Below are 21,827 nucleotides of genomic sequence, written 5' to 3' on the forward strand. Positions count from 1 at the left end.
TATAAGCAACTGAAATGGAAGAGATACGCTTCTTTTCTAAGGCTTTCTTCCTCCCATTACTATTCCTAAATATCTAATAAATAGACACATGAAAACATGCTATTTTAGTTAAAGTGTTAAAAAAGGAGCACTGTATTTCTTTTAAAAATATAAAATCCCATGTACCTATATTTGCTGTTCTTTTCATAACCTGTCTTCTCAATCTTGCTATCTACAAAATAGTGAAAGAAGGTTACTCAGGACTCGACTGAATAGAAACTTATCGATTGGCATTTCCTCTCACTAAAGTGCACTGAAATCATAATTCTTGTTCTGAATAGTAAGCACATACTTGCACTAGCTTCTGAAGTCCCTTATGTATCATCAAAAGAATGTTAGCTTCTTCCTGTGGTTGAGACATATAGTAACTTTTCATTAAATAGACAATTGATGAATCAAAACAAACAACTGTCTTACAATTTTAAGAAAAATGAGTGGATGGTCATTTTCTTTGTGATCTTTCTATATTCAGCCTGGTTGGATTGTATTGAATTGAAAGGGTCTTCTAACTGATCCCACTGTCTTTCTCATATATCACTCATGCCACTTCAGTATTTAACAGTGACCCAATTATATACTTTTGCCATTTGAAAACCTTTTTCTAGCTCCTTAGATCTTTTGAATGAAGTCCACAATTTGATGGTTTAATTAAGAAACCTAAATAAAATGATAGTATAATGCACTAGGCTTGGAACATGAACAAAACACTTTAAACAATAATTTTTTCTTCTGATTGTTACCCGTTTTCACTTTTATGGATTTTAACAACTACATTTTCTTATTGATGTATATATGTGTGTGTGTGCGCGCGCGTGTGTGTGTGTGTGTGTGTGTGTGTGTGTGTATCCACCAATGGGTAATTTACATTTCATTTTTCTTGAATTATGTTTTATTTACCATTGCCTTACTTGGTACCTAAACTGCATTTAAACTGTTTTATTCCATTTTAACTGGGCATACTGGTAGAAGTGACAGTGAAGATCAAAGATGAATATTTTGCAAGATGTTAAGAACATCCAGATCTTTCTTTAAACAGATTTAGTGGTCCTATGAAGATGTGATGTGTCACTAGATGTTAAGATTCTCAAGAAAGATAAGATTTCTGAATGATACCAAGAAGGAATAATATCTCTTTATTGAAGATGACCTTCCTATTGGCATGCTTGCTCCTCTTAGTTCTCACAATACTTTGGCAATTTTTATTAGAGCTCTTCTTATAAGAAATAGAAATACTTTCAAGCTTAATCAAGAGAAATTTATTATGAGATTATAATTGCAGATGTAAGAAAATTTTATGGGGATGTAACAGTCAGATCATATGGAAACTAGAATTATGTCAGAGGGCAAGATCTTTTGTTTCTCAGAACTGCATGATGTCTGGTTTCTACTTTTCTTTATACATCTGCTTGAGTCTTACCTCTCATACCAATTAGCTTTCTTGTGGCTTACATTTGCACATAGTCATCATGACTTGCTCAACTGTTAAGTCGACAGACCTATCGGTTTCTTGCTTCATAGTTATCTAGAAATCTTTCAGCTTCGTAAACTTAATCCTGAAACAGAAATTAAGTTGAACATATTTACCTATTTGTGGGGGAGCATTAAGCCATTGATCAGCATATGAAAGATTTCCTTGAATTACTTGCCCAACTCCTTTCTAATAAATGATGTCGTGGTGGCTGCATTTGCTGTCCAAGATGATATTTCCACTTTTCATGGGCTGCATATTTGCAGATATTATATTTAATTAAATGAGAATGGGGAGAGTAGTTATCCCCAAAACATGTATTGTTCTACTTTATGTTAAAATATGAATATTAAAGTAACAAAGAAAAAACTATGATGAACCATGAGAGTAGACAAAAAAGTATAATGTGCAGAAGATTGTTATTAAATGGATATGGAGACTTTATAAGAGAGGGATGAATTTAGAATAACATACATCTTGGGCTTGGACTACTGTTTTTTTGATGATATCATTCATTGAGATAAAAAATATACAGAAGGAAACAACTTTAGGGTATTGATTTTTAATAAATGTAGAATACTGAATTGAGGATGTCTAACTAGCAGTCACATTTAATATACATAGACTGCATTTTAAAAATCTGGGCTAAAAACTATTTGTCTATGTAAATAAAATTAAAGACCATATAATTAAAAATCTATGTAATCTGTAAAACTGTAGAGAATGAAGAGTACAAAGAGCTAAGAAGAGACCTTCAGACAACCAAATTCTGATATTGGCCAAAAAATGGCACCCCACAGAGAATATTGAGAATGAATAACAAGACTTAGGCAGACAAATAGGAAGGGACGACAGATTAAAGTTGACTGTAATATTTAAGATTACATTTGATTGTGTTAGGTAGTTAGGTAGACATGAGAGACTAGGTAATGAAGCCCCCACCCAAAGATCTCCCTTAGGACCTCCTTGAAATACCTGTTTATGGTTAGAAATTACATCTAAGGTGCAAAGGAGTTAAAAGCATAAAATAGCCACTGGTTTTGTCTGGCCACAAGCACTTGCACAGTTCATATAATAACTTTCCTGTAACCTTAGCCTCATTATGTCATCATTATAATATCACGGACAAGCCAAGAAGTTCATGAATCTAATTATAACAGACTGAGTTTTGGGTCACCACATGTGCAGTAGGCAAAAGGTTATGTAACAGCCAAAAGCCCACGAAATGCCCTCACGTACCAATTATCTAGCATTACCCCTGTAACCACCCATCATAGTCGCAATATAGGGTTACTTCCAGAATTTTACAGCACTGCAGTCTTCTTTGGCATAGCCCATTTCTTTCTTGAAATGTGCTTTCAATAAATCTTACTTTTCCTAAATCTTGCTGATCTATAATTTTTTACTGCATAGACAGAAAGAACTGAGTACCCCTCAGTGCCACCAGGATAATGACAGATTTTAGATTGCCACAATGGTAACAGCTACACAAAATAGAAAACATTAAAATAACAGTAGCTTTAAAACAATAGAACTTTATTTATCACATAAAGAATTCTAAAGTTCCAGAGAGTGAGCAGGTAACAAAAAGATATTTTCTGCACATCAATTCCTTAGTGAAAATGAAAAACTCCCTTTGTTCAAGATATCTAGGCAAAGAAGGATCAGTTGGCAATCTTACTCTCTGGCAAAATGTTTTGAGAAATCTTTAATGTGTATGAGCTTCAGATTTAGATGGAAAATGGCAAGAACATTTCCAAAGCACGATACTTAGTAGATCAAAAAATATTGTTTAAATATGACTAATTGATTTTTAAGACAACTCAAGACCTACTCCCAACATTTCATTGTAAATGTTTATCTGTCTTGACTTGACAAATATGTCACTCTTTATCTAGAATGGATTCCCCTTCTCAACCATGTAGTAACCACCACTCATCCTAGGAGCAGCTGAAATGCAACTTTTCTATGAGACCTTTCAGATGTTACTTTCTTTGGAAGAGTAATAGTTAATTTCTTCATTCCTATGGCCCTTAGTAGTCTTTCTATCTTCCTCTTTAGATTATAAGTTTCACACAGTAGAAATCTGACCTTATTTATTATTGTTGCCCCAAGAACCTATTTATAAATGCCAGTGCTAAATAAGGTGTATAGGATTGTCTTACATCTCTCATTAATACAGACAAATTACTTCTCCAACTTTTATCTTCATCTAAAAACTAGGTATTGATCAATTGCTCTTCACTCTTACATGTTATATTTGAGTCACTTTTCCGTAAGTCTGAACATTTAGTCAGTTAGAGATAATGATATAATTTCTTAGCAACTAAAGACAGTATCATTAATATGCTGATTAAATGATGTCTGGTCAATGCCAAAGTTTATCACTTAAAGAATAAGAAGCCAAAAGCAGAAGCCTTAACTTTATCTGAAATTAAAAAAAAAAAAAAAAAGAAGTAGAAGAAGAAGAGAAACGTGAATATGTGTTTTACATAACTCCAATAAAACAACCTCAGGCCTGCAATTAATAGAAGTTATTTAGTCTGTACTACACAGAAACATGCTACAAACAAACAAACAAACAAACAAAAAAATACAAGAAATTCTGGGAAGAATTCAGACCTTTCTTATACATTGTAAACTTCACTCTCACTGTGAAGCCTTAAGTCACCACCAGCAAACTAGCAATCCTCAGTATGTTTGATTGTTTTCAGATATATTTAAAATGGTAGACTTGCCCCATCGTTAACTAGGAAAGCAGCATATTACATTCCATAATATTGTGGTAAAGTGGAAGGGCATCTTAGCTTAAAGACAAAAGGAAGTTTTCCATACAAAAAGATTTTTAAAAATTTAAACAAAATAAACACTACTATTCTGATGTGATTAACTTCTTTTTTAAACAATGCTTCTTTATGTAAGATAGAGTCTAAATGGTACAAAGAGAAAAAGGGCGCAGTTTTTTTTTTTTTCCTATGAAACCCATGAACTAATAAAAAAGACAGATAAATCAATGAATAATATAAGAATGTCATAGAGGCAAAATAAGGTGCTCTTTGAACCTGGAAAAAGAAAATCTAACTCAATTTGGGACTATTTGAAGAATTTACCCAGAGGGTAACTCTAAGTAAATGAGATGCATTGTATTAGAGATTAGGAAATGGTAGATAATTCAGATTCATTAAAAAATAATAATGTAATATACTGAGGATTTTGTGCTTACTGCTGTTCTAATGCCTTTATACAAGTGCTCGGAATTAACATTTTGAGGTGTGCATTAAGAAATATTTTTATTTTAGAAATAAGCAAACAGAGGTTGAACAACTTGTCTGAGATCACCAGCTAACAATGTATGGAAGTTCTTCAAATCTATGCTATTTATTATAAGATACGCCATCTTCTAAGGACTCTACACCAAACTTTAATAAAGTAATGATTAACTTGGCTATGCTTCCTTCCTCTCTCTCTTATATATCTGAAGTATCTTGGTTATCCAATAAACAGGGGTGGAGACATAGTTAAAATCCATTTTTATTTACATCCACACTCTCTCATTATACTCTGGACTTTCCGCACTTGATTTAATCTGTTTATTTGACTGTTTGCTTAGCAAAATATACAGTCAGGTAGCATGTCTTCCATTAATATGATAAAAAAGACTATTTTCCATTTTTGTAGTAATTATATTTTGCATTTGTGTTGACTCTTTTCTCAGGATTTTCATTTGTTTTGTTTTGTTTGTTTTGTTTTGTTAAGGAAACTGAAGTAGTTCTCTCCCTTTCACATTATCTATATAATTTCTTACATCATTTCAAGAAACTTCTATTATAAATTTGTAGTATAAGCCCTAAACCCTCTTATTCTTTTATTTTATTTTAAACAAACAATATTCAGATTTTCAAAAGCTAATTCTAAAAAACAGAACATTGGTTAATCTAGTTTGTTTATTTTTACTAAGAACATCATTGAGAGCTACCAAAAGTTAATTCTTCCTGTTAATACTTTTCTTCAGTTTTGATTTAAATGCAAAACATTTGTTTTCAGCAAAAACAAAATGACAAATTTTCTTTTCTAGTCTTTTGTCATCACTAAATCATAAGATTGAATTCAAGTTGGTAGTTGGAACTCAAACAACAAAGTTTGACTTGAGCCTTACAAAATCCCACGATCTGAGAATACATCAATCACTGAATGCAAAAATTTAATTTAATGTTAAATTTTTAAAAAGAGTATTTTTTGAGAAGCAATTTTTTATGAAGTATGCAATTGGTTTATAAAAAGCACATCAAACATAGCTTAAAATACTCTAAAATATTTAGCATGACATCAATTATAACTGGAGTCTGAGAGATTTGCATTTGGAGTAAATATTTTTGTCAAGTCATTCAAATTTTCTAAAGTATGAAGTTTTTTTTTTTTTTTCATTTTAAGCTGTACTGATATAGCCTATATTTTTTAACTCATTTTTTTTAAATCTAGATCACAGATTACTTTGTTGTTTTTTTTTTTTTTTTTTATCCCACTCCAGAATTTCTATATACGCATAATACAGATCTTCGCACTCATGGAATTAAGGTCACTTAACCATTTTAAGCATAAATGTGAGTCCCCTCTCTCCATCCTCACAAGGCATGTAGAGCGGAGAGCCAATACCTATGACTGATGAACAAAATCAGTAGAGGAAATATGAACAGTCTACTCATCACCCTGGTTTAAAAGCTAATATTTGTTCTTTTGCACATGTATTCTTTACAATTTGCATTCTATTTACATTATCATTTCATCTGTCTAAATTCTTTAACTTCTCAACATTTCAAACTAAACCTCATTGACTCTTAACTAGAAAGTTCAATTACCCAACCTAGAATTAATTCCCCTCTCCTGTAAATTCTAATTTGTTTCTTATTAAATAGAGTTTTCCCTTAAGATAAACATTTTAAAGTCCTTAATTATGAAATAGAAAGGACGTTGTTTACTCAAATATATCATAGGCTCTTTGTGGAACAATAATATCTTTTATTTCTATCTAATTTTCCAATATCTGTTTGTCATTTTCAGTTGCCACTATGAATTATTATTTTTTTAAAATAAATTACCTGTCTCATCCCCCACCTAGTTAGCTCAATGCTTCACTTCAAAGGGAAAATGTTTAGTTATTTGATATTTAATGAAGTAGTAGCTTTCTAACTCCAATTCAACTGGAAGCAGTTGTGTGTACTTCTGAAGGTATTTGTTACTACCATAAATAATTAAGAATATACGAGCAAAAGGAAATTGCAATACTCTACACTCCATATACATTTCCAAGTACTGCAGACTTCCAGCTGTGGCTATAGTATGTCTCATCCAAACATGTCAAACTCTAATTGCTCCCAGAAAAAAAAAAATTGACCTTAGTTTGCCCAAACACAGTTTTCAATGCTAGACTACATGCACATTATCCAAGCACTATACATAAGACTTAATTTTTAAATAACTATTGTTCTAAACTTTTTAATTGTTTACTATATGAGGCATATTTAATCTCTTTAGCTGTATTAATTAATTTAATTCTCACAACTCTGTTTTCTTCATAGTAGTATTATCTCTGGTTTATACCAATTACCTTACCCCAGTTGGAGATAATGATTTACCTACTATCATACAGTTAGTCAGAATTGGAGGCATATTTTTTAACTGAAAGATCTGAGTTTAGATCTGTACTTCCACCAGTACTCATATTTCTGCTTTATCAAAGTAATATCAATTAATTAATACTATCAAATAAACTCTTCAGTAATGGTTAATTGAATCTCCTTTATTACTCCTTTTAAATCCTAGAAAGTTTATGTCTTACTTTTGCTGAGAAGAAAAATTTATATTAGTTCAAATTGTTATTCAAATTGATGATTATTTTATCAGAAAATTATTTAATCCTATAGGTAATATGTTTTGCTCTAGCTGACTGGACCATTGAAAAGAGGGAAAAATAAGTCTAAATATATACATTTCTCAGAAATGCATAAACTTTTTAGAACTATTTCTTTCAAGGATCAGAGAGGCTCACAAGTAATCATCTTCCATAATAAGAAATATAAAGCTAGAAATATGTTATTAAAACATTATCAACAAATATTGACATCTTGGAAATGAACAACTGCCTTTATCAAAGTTTGATTAAAATAAAAACAAAGGGTTGATAAATATAGAAAATATGTCATTTTGTACTAAATTTGATTTAAAGAATAAAAGCTTGCTTATAATAATTATATATTAATTATTATCAATGATGGATATTTTTCTGTTGAAGTCCTTGCCTTGGTAGATTTCTATAAACTTGATTTGGTAACAAATACATAATAAAAATGAACTGAAAACAAAATATTTAAGAATGACTTTGGAAAGAATATTTGTGTTAAAAAAAACTGCAAAATGTTTTTGAAAGATAAGAATATGTAATGAGTGTGTATTTTGCTGACTTGATGATTGTTTCAGAGAAAACTGAATATTGACATGATTTCAATTCTTTCTGCAATAGTTTAACATACTGTGCAAGTATAAATCTTTTTCCAGCAGTTTCAGCTGAAGCCCCAAAGGTCAAAAATATATTTGTTTTCCAGCTTTATTGAGATAATTAACATATAATTTTGTGTAAGTTTAAGGCGTACAATGCGATGATTTGATACTAAAATGTTTTCAACATATACGGCAAAATGTTTACCATAATAAGGTTAGTTAATACATCCTCATTTTATATCATTCCCTTCTTGGAGTTGATTGGTAACAGCATTAAAGCCTTACTCTCATAGCAAATTTAATGTATACAATGCATTATTGTTTATTATAGTCACTATTATGCATATTATATCCCCAGGGCCTATGTGTCTTACACCTGTAAGTTGTTCCCTTTTACCAACAGCTCTCATTTTCCCCACCCCTCAGCTCCTGACAACCACCATTCTATTCCATTTCTATGGATTTAATGTTTTAGATTCTATGTATAAATGAGCTCATACAGTATTTGTCTTTCTCTGTTTAACTTAATTCACTTAGAATATTGCCCTAAAGGTGTCCCAATGTTGGCACAAATGACAGAATTTTTTTCATTTTTTATGACTGAATAATCTTTTATTATATATACATATACCACATACTCTTTATCCATTCATTTTTTGATGTATACTTAGTTTCTTTTCATGTCTTGGCTATTGTAAATAATGTTGTAATGAACATGGGAGTGCAGATATGTATTTAAAATAGTGATTTCATTTCCTTTGCACACATATAAGAGGAATTGCTGGATCATATGGTAGTTATTTTTTTAATTTTACAAGAAATTTCTATACTATGTTCTATACTGGTTGCACTAATTTACATCCCCACTAACACTGTATCAGGGCTCCCATATTATTGCCAGAATTTTCAATTTCTTGTTTTTTGAGAATAGCCAGGTATGAGGTGATATATACTGTGGATTCGATTTATATTTCTCTAATGATTAGTGATATTGAACACCTTTTAATGTACTATTGGCCATTTTTATATCTACTTTGATCAAAAAGTTCTCTGATAATGACTATTTTTTATTCCCAAGATGTCCATATTTGTTGATAATATTTTAGTAACATCTTTTCCAATTTTAATACTTTTGATGCCTTCAATTCTCTAGCATTTTATTCTTTGAAGAAGTGGCTTAAATTAAATGTTATTGTGAGCAATTACATATTAAATTCTTATAAATATTCTATGCCCAAAATAAATATTCATCATACAATGAGTGCAATTGTATATCTATATATTATTAATTGTATTATCTAATATTTACATATTTTTTCTACAATTATATCTGCCAACTATAAAAGAATTACATTGATGACATTGCCTTGAATTCTATTTTATTTAATTATTAGCATTATTTTCAATAGTACTTACTTTTTGTATTTGGTTGCTACCTTAACTGGTGCACGTGGAATTGTAACATATTTTCTTAATAAATTGTTCATTTTTGATTATTAAGTATTCCATTATAATCTGTTGTGTATTTTATTTGTTTTCCACATTGCCTGATATTAATATAAATGGTCCTGCTTCTTTATTTTTCTTACTTAGTTTGTATTTGTTTGGAAGTTTTAGCTTTTAATTTTATGAGAGAGATAACATCAACCATAAAGATCCTTTGCTTTCCCAAGTAAAGATTAGGCTCCTAAAAATAAATAAGAGAATATTTATTTTATTTTGTACTTTATAAAGTAGAAATAAGATACTTTAATTCCATGGTACTATTTCTTCTGCATAAGGAAGTGCTGTGTTGGAATTATCTATAGCTTTACAACAACAGTAAAATATTTGATGGAGTTTTAGGTTGCACATATAACCTGCCGTATACCAGGTGAGTACAGTACTACTTTGTTTTCTTTAAATATTATCTCCTCACCTCGGGAGCACTGTCTCACCCAGATGTGTCAGTGAGTTCCCACGGGCCTCTATAGCAAGTGTAAAATGCAGTCATACCATTTCACTCCCAGCAAGGGAATGGGATACCTAGACAATAAGAAAAAAATACCGGGCAATCTTAATCTAGTAAATTTCTGCTAGTTATCACTAGTTTCCCTAAATTACGGTTGTTTTATAGTTCATGGAAATAGCAATAATCTATTTGGCTGATATGTTTATCACTGTAGTCCAATTTATAGTTTTAATTTAATTTTATCCCACATTTATGATAATTTTATTATTAATTATTATCGTTATATTACTTTGAAAAAGCAGTCCTACCTTTTCTTTTTCTTTTCAGTTACTTAATCATCACTGGTCAGACTCCTAGATTTACATTTTACTCATTCCATATTCATTAATTCATTCACTCATTAAACATCTTTTAGACTTTTGTGTGCCATGACCTATGGAGCATACTTTTTAAAAATGTAAACGTTAATCAGAAGTGAAAATGCATAAGATGAACTGAAATGATTTAATATCAAATCAAAAGATATATATATAGACTCAATAGCACATGTCATAACTTCACCCCTCAGGAGAAGAAACACAGACATTCTTATGAAAACAATGGATACGATTATTAGGAACTGAAATGAGTAATGCAATTTTGAAATACAGAGATGGGATGTAGAAATAATTTGTTTGGTAGATCTGGAAGGAAACATTGTGAGATCTACAGGGGGAATAGTCTGGGTTCATTTACAAGAGAAAAAGTGAAGAATGGAAAAATAATTGGAATAAATTTTAAAGGCTTAAATAAGACAGGAGTTTTTCATGTGAATAAATTCTGTTTCTTATTAGAATTTAGGGATATATTCCTCGTACTGGAAAAAAGCTTCGAAATTGTGTCTGATCATCTGAAACCAGCCAGGAGTTTCCGACACATGGTCAAGCCTGCAGCTAAATTTTTTTATTTAAAGTTCCTCAGGCCATAGTACACAGCTGATCAAAATATTCATGTCTTTTTTTTATCATTAGCTCTTTTAATTTATTTTCTTATCAATCACATACATATATGAAACTGAGGAAAGAAAATTTTATTTTCGTTTTATTTCTCTATTAAGAAGATAGTAATATCGTCCTTAACGGGGAAAAAAAAAAAATTTTTTTAAGTGAGAACTATTTAAAAAGAAAGAAATTATCTTTTTTACATGTAACATTTGGAAGTGATCTAGCAACTTCTAAGAATGTCAGATAATTACTCATTTGAAAATTTCTTAGCAATTTTAAAGGTAGTCTCAAATGGAAAAAAATAACACCATGGATATCACTTATATGTGCCTAAATCACCGCCTAAAACTTCTATTTAACACATAAAAATGCCATTTACACCTAGCAATGGTATAGAAGTCTCATGACAGACAGCAATGTTCTGGATTCATTCATGATAGCTTGTCATGGTAATGGGAAAGACACTTAATATAAAGTCCATGAAAAAAAAGAAGAGACAAAGATAAAATAAAATGAAAGCAGGAGGAGGGGCAGGAATATAGTTCAAGCAAAATAAACAACTGCCAGATCAAATAAACTGGCAGATCAGATAAAATGAGATATTTAGAATCTACTGTCAACAGAAAGAAAACTAATACACAGATGTGCTTTTCAGCAGTATTTTGTTTTGTTTTAACAATTGCCAAGAATGTATCTGAGTACAGTCTATTCTGAAATTGCTATAATGGCAATTGACTTATAAAAATTGATTCCTGTTCTTTTCATTTTAAATAAATTATGTCACTTATTTGTGAGATATCAAAAATATTGGAAGAAGAAACTCATTTCTTGTAACTTTATATTTCCGTGTGATAAGAGTCATTACAATCATAAGGAACTCTTTTCATTACCTTTCTCTTCTGGGGGAAGAAATGACATCAGATTTGTGAATTGAGGAGAGAAACTGAGTTTGGATGAGACTGTCTTTTTCCCTCTTTTTTTTTTTTTTTTTTTTTTTAGAATCCTATTGAACATGAAAAGCAAGCAGATTTTTTTTCATCTGCTCTTAGTCCAGTATTAAGTTTCGTGGGGCATCCGTTGATTTTGGGAAGATAGGCTCAATTTAGGCACTGTTAACAAGCCTTTTGATGAGATTTAAGTCACGTCCTCTAATATAGCGTCAGCCGTAACACAAGTAAAATTGTGATCTCCAATTGCCCAACTCCTGTCTCCTGAATTTCTCTGAGTCATTTCTGAACATGAGCAGAGTAGAAGGGGGTTACATACTGATTTCTTAAAACCCAAGAGAATACACTGAAACATTGCTGGTTATCCTTGGGACCTATACATTATGACTGCTATGTAAAAGCAAAATAAATAAAAGAAGAAAGAAAGAAAGAAAAGAGAGAGAGAGGTAGAGAGAGAGACAGACAGACAGACAGAGACAGAGACAGAGACAGAGACAGAGAGAGACAGAGAGAGAAAAGAAAGAAAGAAAGAAAGAAAGAAAGAAAGAAAGAAAGAAAGAAAGAAAGAAAGAAAGAAAGAAAGAGAGAGAGAGAGAGAGAAAGAAAGAAAGAAAGAAAGAAAGAAAGAAAGAAAGAAAGAAAGAAAGAAAGAAAGAAAGAAAGAAAGAGGGAAGGAGGGAAGGAGGAAGGAAAGACAGGGATAGAAAGAAGTCCCTTTAGTATAGTGAAAATTAAAACTCTTTTAGTCAGACATTATTCTAATATATAGTAAATAATGTGTAAATAAAGTTTTATTTATTAATGTATCTAATCATTTATTTGTTTTTACAAATATTTTTCATAATATAAAGAAAGGCAGTATGGTAAATCGTATACAAATAAAATAATGTTTCATCCAAAAGAGTTTAATAGTATATAAAAAAAAGATTTCATTTGAATATAGAAACATAGCATTCATGAAAAATGTTTTAAGTTAAACTAATAATTTAATTTCTTTAAATATATAACTGAACATATTTATTAAATAATGATAAATTAAAAATAGGTATAAAATTAGGCTTCATGCGTGTTTTGCATTTGTTAAATTCATAAAGAACAATATAAGTACAGATTTTTATGTAGCACTTATGTAAACCTTTCCATAAACCAATAAAGCAGGACTGTTGTTGAATTCCTTTTACAAATGAATTGTATCACAAGGAGATTAAGTAGTATGCTTAACACACCACACTTGCTGTTAGCCTGTATCTATGATGGCCCCCAATCATCATTCCCTTCTGATATTCATGCCTTTGTGTAGTCTTTTCCCACATTGTGCCAAAGTCAGTCCCTTTATATATTATCTCCTATTAATTCTGTTTCTTTAGAGAACCCTGACCTCTGACTACCACATTTGGTATATTAGAAAATAAGCAAAGATGTCTAAGACAACTTATAATTTCACCATCACAATGTTATTTGATTCCTCTCAAATTTTAAAAAACTTAAGTAAACAGAGACTGCTCAAATATCCTTCCAAAAATAATTTATACTGGCCAAAACAAAAGCAAAAATATATGCATATTATTTTATAATACATTTTTCAACAATGCTGTCATAAAAATTTTAATGTAGAACAAAATTTATATTTATGAATTTTATCTTCATTATGAGTTTCTTATTTACTTGTAATAAAATTCTTGAATGTTTTCCTACCACGTTAAAATTTCAAAATTCCAAATGAATTCTTTAATTTATTTTACATTTATATTTTTGTGTATAATGAATATGAAAGTTCACTTTCTATGACAATTTTACTGGGCTCGGTGATGTCTACAATGTTAGTAGAACATTGTTATTGAATATGTCTGTGAGGGTGTTTCTAGAAGAGATTACCATTTGAATCTGTTGACTGAGTAAAGACAATTGTTCTCCTCAGTGGAAGTAGGCATTGTTCAATCTACTGAGGGTCTGAATAGAACAAAATGAGGAGGAAGGGTAAATTTTATCACTGCTTGACTTGGGGTAGCCATATTGTCCTGACCTCAGACACTGGTGCTCCCATTTTTTAGGCTTTTGGACTCAAGACTTTCATCATTGGTTGCCCAGATTCTCAGGTCTTTGTTATTGAACTGGAACCACATCACTGGCTTTCCTTGTCCTCCAGCGTGCAGATGGTAGATCATAAGAGTTTTCAGCCTTCGTCTTATCGGTTCTTTTTCTCTGGCAAAACTTTGCTAATATAGTGAGTCTGTCTCTGTCCCCTGTTTCAGAGTAAATTGAACTATTACAATTTGCCAAATAGTCTATCCTCTTCTTACATATCCACTCCTTTTGCAATGGCTCTTCTTATGCACAGTTGTGTGTGTGTGTGTGTGTGTGTGTGTGTATTCTCTTCCATTGATATATTTTTCATCACTGCACTACTACCATAACTTTATGATGTCCAAATATCTAAGAAGAAACTCTTTGTTATCCTTATTCAATTTGCCTTATTATTCTTGAACTTTTATTCTTTAGTAGATATTGTGGCATGTCATATGCAAAATTTTGAAAAAAAACATTATTTCTTTTCAAGATCACTTTACATTTTTGGATCTTCTGCTTCTTTGCTAACTACCAGAATTCCAAAAATCTTAGATTATCTCCAGCACAGCCTGTCTAAAGAGCTCCAAACAAGTACCCACTTAATGACTTTCATTCTTAAGCTGTTTCAAGATAAATTTCTTTTTCTCAATCCTTACATCCCACCCCAAACAAAAGAAACTCCTCAGGGTTATTTCCCCTCAGGTATGGGACTCCTAATGGTCCAATTTAAAGACAATAAAAAGCACATAAAGATTATATTTGTACATAGATTAACATATTATGAATCTTAACTAAATTATTTGCTGGTTTTTAAAATTTCTCTATAGCCCGAATCTAAGACCCTTCTAAATTATAACTTAAGTATGAATTCCTTGAGATAAACCTGGCCTGGACCCAAGGTCAGGTTTGGCATCATAATTATACACTTTCTCAGAACTTTTACAATTCTCTCAAAATGTTTATCACCATTTTTTATGTTTTTTTAATGTAATTATTGCATTGTGTCTATAGCTGCTGCTAAATTGTAAATTTCAGAAATATCAAGAAATATTAATTGTTCTAATCCAAGTGCTGGCACTTATCAATCTTTCAATTATATAAAATGACATAATAAATTATTGAATGACCATTTGTATCATTCCAGAAAATAATGTTACAATCTACATTGGACATATTCTGTGACAAGGAACTCTAATTCATATTACTAGAGACTTCAATTCACTCTAAAGCTCTTCCTTACTGAGGAAATATCAGTGTATCTCTAGCTCATTTTTGTTGATTTCAACTCCATTCATTGTAGTTTCATGGGCTAAAATTTATTTTGTACCAACATTGAATATTTAAACATTTAAAGGAAAATATCATGTTATCCTATATGTACTTTTTTCTAAGATAAGATTCTTTATAACTTCACTATTTCACTGCTGTGCCACTAATTTTAGGAGGACAAATAGAATTGAGTGTCGAAAATATTTTTAAATAATTTACTATTTAATTTAAATAATACCACATTTACATGCATCTTTTGTATTTTATAGTATCATAAAGTAAATTCTGTTTTTACCAATCTCTCTTTTAAAGTCATTGAATATTCTCCCATTTCTTCTTCTGATCTCTCTTGGGTCACAACAAACAAATTAAGGGGAAAAAAGAAAGGTGAGATAGCATAAAATCATTTTCCATTTATTAGTTTATGATGTTGCCTGCCTAAACTACAATGCCACTGTTCGGCCACCAAGCCAGTCCCAATGCAGTCTGAAACTGAGGGAGAGCTAGAGGAAGGGGACATGGATGGAGTCAGATATTGTAGCTTTGGGGCCTATAAGGATTCTGATTCTCTTAACCCATTTTGTCTATGCATATGATCACATTAAAATTCTTTTAATTTATTTGTGAAGAAATTTTAAGTAGTTTTACTCATATAAAAGTGTACTTAAATGAGTATATTCCTCTAGGAAGAATAAAAGAGGGAAATGTTTGATGGAATTTATTCTTTATATATCTTTTTTTGTTTGCCTAATTTTATGGAAACACATCATCTCAATATAGATAAATAATAATTATAATACTGATCTTTTGTTTCTGGTTGCAGTTTATTTATTTAACATTTTAGAAATATGCTAATCAAAAATTTGTATCCAGCACCATGCCTGGAAAGTAATCTGTAAAATTAATAGCTGGGATCCCAAATTCTAATATTTCATTTCACTAATAATTCTAAAGAAGCTTTTTAGAAAATGAAAATTCTACTTTATTTGCAGTTGTGTCTCTTCTTAAGAAATCTTTTCATATTAGAAACAAAGATGTAACATTATCTCTGCTTATAGATGGCATTACATATAGAAAATCCTAGGAATTAAAAACAAGTTATTAGAGATAAAAAAAAAAAACAAATCCAGCAAAGTTGAAGTATATAAGATCAATGTCACTTCCAGCTACTAGAATAGCTACAATCGTAGTTTTTTAAAAAGTGAAAACAAGAAGTATTGGCAAGGATATGACGAATCCTCATACATAGCTAGCAGAAATATAAAATGGTGCACCTTCTGTGAAAAATTGTCAGTTCTTCAAAAAGTTAAACATAGTTACTAAAAGACCCAGAAATTCTACTGCTAGCTATATACTTTTTTAATTTTATTTTTATGGTAATATTGGTTAATGAAATCCAGTAAGTTTTAGCTGTACACTTTAACAGTAAAGCATATATATATTTACACTGCATGTTCACCTCCCATGGTTAGATTTCTTTCTGCCACCACAAATTTGACGCCTTTTACCCCATATACCTTCCTCCACTATATACTTCAAAAATTAAAAACAGGTGCTCAAACAAAAACTCTTACATGAATGTTTACAGAACATTCATAAAACCTAAAAAGTAGAAACAACAAATTTCTATCAAGTGATAAGTCGATAAACAAAATGGGATACATCCATATAATGGAATATTATTAAGCCATAAAAAGGAATGAAGTCCTGATTCATGCTTTAACATCAGCAAATTTGAAAACATTATGCTAAATGAAAAAAGACAAACATAAAAGATTATATTGTATGATTCAATTTATACATAGTGTCCAGATTAGAACAATTTATGAGACAAATAGTAAATCAATGGTTGCCAGAGGCTGGAGGAAGGGTGGAATGGAGAATAAGTGCTAATAAATATGGGGTTTCTTTTTTGACATGATGGAAATTTTCTAGAATTAGATCATTGGGACGATTTTACTACGTTGTGAGTATGCTAAAACCCACTTAATTGTATGCTTTAGGATAGTTAATTGTAGTATATGTGCCTTATTTCTTCCTGAAAAATTAAATGCAGGAATTACCATTCAATCTCATGAAATAGCATTTCTTTTAAATTTCACTGTATTTCTAGAAGACAAGTGGGACAGAGGTATAAAGGCCATATGCTTCCTAGCTGGCCCAGACTGCTTTTGAATAAGAGCTCCACAATTTGGGAGCTCTGTGCCTGAAAGAAAATTGCCTAATCCTTTTGATATTGGATTTTCTCACCTTTAAAATTGGAAGTTACATTTACCTTTAGATTTTGGAGAGAATTAAATAATACATGCAAAGGGTCAAGACAGAGATAGATGTTCAATAAATAAAATCTCATTTGTTATTTCTATATATCTGCTTCTTTCTCTCCTTCCCTTTACATTTTACAGCATTCAATTGTATCCTCTTTTTCTGATATGTTATCCAGACTGGAAATATTCCAATTAATTCACCTTTCTTTTCCCCCATTACCCATATTTACAGTTTCCTGTCCTTTATCTCTACTCCAATTGCTCCCTGAGATAATAGACTAGAGTGCTGCTCAATGGCTTTGCCCCAAGATGTTTTAATATATTTCCTGGTCTAAAAGGAGACACCCAAAGTCATTTAGAGAAAACAAATTGGCTCTGAGAACTGCCTAAAAATTCTGGGTATACAATATTTAGAAACTAGATTGAAATTCTGATACAAATAAAGAGCACTTTTGAGACAGTGGCCAACAGTAAAATTAAGTGAAGTTAAGATGTCCTTGAGGACACTGTGCTAAATAAAATAAGTCAGACAAATACTGTATGAGCTCATATGTGGAATCTAAAAAACCCTAAATCATAGAAGCCAAGAACAGAATAGTGGTTGCAGAAGGCGGGTGGTAGTGGACAGTAGGTGAAGGTGATTAAAAGGTAGCAACTTCCGATTACAAAATAAATAAGTCCTGTGGATGTAATGTGATTATAAATGCATGGTGACTATGTAAACAATACTGCATTGTATATTTTCTAAGACAATATATCTTAAAAGTTCTTATCAAAAAAAAAAGTATAATTATGTAAGGTAACACATGATAAGCTTAATGTAGTAATCATTTTAAAAATATACATACATTGAATTATTGTGTTTTATAATTTGGACTCATGCAATGTTATATGTCAATTGTATCTTAATAAAACTGGAGAAAATAAATACTTTTTTAAAAATAAAAAAGAAATGACCAAATTACTAGGTGATTTTGTTGACAGTACTGAAACTATTTTCTGAGGTGCCAAATATGTCATATGTTATATAAATGTAATATGTATACATATATAATATGTAATATATAATTTTAGTACTTCAAAACTGCTTTTTGTTAAGAGCTTAATAAAAACGTTAAACATATCAGAGAAAACGAAAATTGCGTTACGAGAAAAAAAAAGGAAGTTCATAATTCTCATGGCATTTTTATTCTCACAAAGAACCTCAAATTCTGCCCAATATCTGGAAAATTTCACTTCAATAGCAGATAAAGATTAGGGCAGGGAGGCGATACTTTTGGGTCAAGGAATTTTAAATGTGGAAGAAAATTATACAAGCACAATTTTCAGCATTTAAGTATATTCATAACATAAACAATCTTTCAGAAAGTAGATTTTTAAAAAGAAAGGCTGTATACAAAATTAATAGAGTAGAATAACTCTGGGTTACAAAGAGATATCCCCCACCCAAACCTTACATCTATCAGTAATTTCTAAAGGGCCTTCATAAATGTATTTTGAAAACAACTGTTCTGATGTAACCTCTTCATTTAAAAATAAGAAAAAGGACATCTAACACGATTCAGTTAATTATTTAAATCTCCCAAATATTTTCAGAAGTGATCATAGAATTAATATTTCTGCATATTCAATTATGTATATTTCCACTAAACAATATCGATTGTAGAATGGGGAAAACATTAAAAAGAAACAATTATGTAATTTAGGACAATATATTCAGTGATATTCAACACCACTCTACTATTTAATTCTGACTAAACTTTTTGTACATGTCTGCATGTATCTCAGAGCCAAAGATAAGTACTGACTATTGCCAATCAATGGGGTGCTACTTTCTAATAAGAATAATGCCATGCAATTAAGAACAAAAAAAGAGTTTGCTGGTAAAAATATAAAATTTTTCATATCCTGACAACAGTTAATGAGCGTTTAAATTCTTTGGCATAAATTACTATAAGACCTTGATATTAATGTAACTATAATTAAAATGTATTTAATACAACATTTTATTAACTTTTACACATTATCCAGATGGCATTATCTTGTGTTAACGAGTATCATTAAGTTTACAAAATTAATGTTTTTTTTTTTTATCTATTAATTTGGTTGTACACAGTTATGTCACACCATTACTGGTTATTATTGAGCCTTTTTTTTTTTTTACCTCTCTGATTAGTATTTTTAGTGTTATTCTCAAGTCTGTGTATAAATATCTAATTCTTATTCATGTTCTTAATAACAGACATGCTATTTTTTATCACTTTTTACATATTGCAAATCCATGCAGAGAAGTAATGGTTTTATAGTTCCCTACCTTTTTAGCAAATGAGGAAAGGTTTTAAAGTGTTTGATTGGTTGATTTTTATTGAGGTAAAATTGACGCATAAAATATATTTTTAAGATGTCTTCTACACCAATATTTGATGGAAACAAAACGTTGTTAATAGAATAATAAGGTAACCTCCCCTCACTTTTTAATTACTCACCTCTTTGCTATACTTGTTGTTATAGCTGATAAAGCAAATTGTTCACAGTTAATTAATTTTTGTAGGCTAATGAATCCCATACCTGATTATTTATTGGAATCACCAGGTGAGATTTTTAACTCCGATGCCTAGGAAAAAACCTCAGACCAACAAAATGAGAATCTCTGGAGTGGGTTTCAGACATCAGTGATTTTTGAAGGTCCCCAAGTGACTCAATGTGCAGACAAATTTCATCACCTGCTATTTTCTAAATCTCAAATCTAATCAAGGAATAAATATGTCTTTAAAAAAGTAGGGGTGTGTGTGTGTGTGCGTGTGTGTGTGTGTGTGTGTTTAATAATTTTATCCCCCTACATCCCAATATTACTAAGATTGAAACACATATAGTATAAATTTTAAAATTTTGTTTACTGAAGTGTTTATATCTATATTGTGCTTTAGTTTGGAGATAGGGCAGGTGAGCAAGAAATTATGGATACTTGTGAGTATATTACTTTCTAAATCACAATTAGATGGGTAACATCTATGAACCATAAGAAAATTAAAAAGAAATAGAGAAGGGGTGAATGAAAATAAGTTTATATTAGAGAAACCTCATAAACACTACCACTGCCAAGTGATCAAGGTTAATATCAGCAATGAAGTCATACTGATATGATAATATAAAAATGAAATTTATCTCTGTGGTCTTTCTCTCCAAAGGTCATCAGAAACAAGGAAAGTATGAGAAACCATCACAACTAAGAGGAGTCTAAAAGAACATGACTAAATGTAATATGATACCCTGAATGAGATCTTAGGCAAGAAAATAGACATCAGGTAAAAAATAATGTCATGTAAATAAAATATGGATATTAGGTAATAACACTGTATCATTATTGGTTCATTAATTGTTACAAATGTATCATAGTAATATCAGATGCTACTATGGGAACACTGTACTATCCTGATTTTTCAGTAAATTTAAAACCTTTATAAAATAAAAAAAATTATTTAAAAAGGAGACACAAAATGCTGAAAACTTTTTGCACCCACATTATGAAGGCAGTATTAAGATTCACTTTACTTGTAAGGAGAATATAAAATTATGAAATTTCTTAATCTCTTATTCACATCTTTTGAGTGGTGCTGGAAATTTCTACTAATTAGAAATATTCAGTAGATCTATTTGAAAACTTCCACTGGCTTAATTAATTCTTTGAATTAACTAATACTTCTAACTAATTTCATGTGGATAATTTCCTAATCTATGTCTCTCCAGCCCTGCCTTTATATAATATTTAAAATCACATTTCCTTCTGAAAACTTCTTTATGGACTTATTTATCAGATGTTTTCACAGGACTAATGTACTAGAAATTGTGTAAATTACCACACCCTGTCATTTTGTCCAAAATAAATTTATAGTTCCTCTTTTCCCTCTCCCTCCCAAAATTCTGTACCTCTCAAAATTCCACCAATTTTTTAACTTCAGAGTAAAATTATATCAATTATTTTTAAAACTTATATCTAGAAAAGTAGCAAATCTTATTGACTTAACATTTCTACATTTTTTTTCATTTTTATGGACATCATTCTCAATATTTTATGTGTGTTCTACAGCTACTGACACTTTCTTTAATATCATCAATGATCCTAGTCATTTCTACTGTTAATACAATCTCTAACTTCATCATCACATACTCTACACAGACTACAATGACCCTAAATTTTCTAGGAAAACAAGAACAAATTTTGGATTTTGACAATCAAGTTATTTAATATTTTAATGCCAAACTAACAATCTTATTTCTGATTTTCCATAATATAAATGTCTTGCTCTGAAAGTTAACACCTTGTTGTCAAATAAACCTGTT

The sequence above is a fragment of the Rousettus aegyptiacus genome, unplaced genomic scaffold (genome assembly GCF_014176215.1).
Source record: "Rousettus aegyptiacus isolate mRouAeg1 unplaced genomic scaffold, mRouAeg1.p scaffold_m13_p_7, whole genome shotgun sequence".
Taxonomy (NCBI): domain Eukaryota; kingdom Metazoa; phylum Chordata; class Mammalia; order Chiroptera; family Pteropodidae; genus Rousettus; species Rousettus aegyptiacus.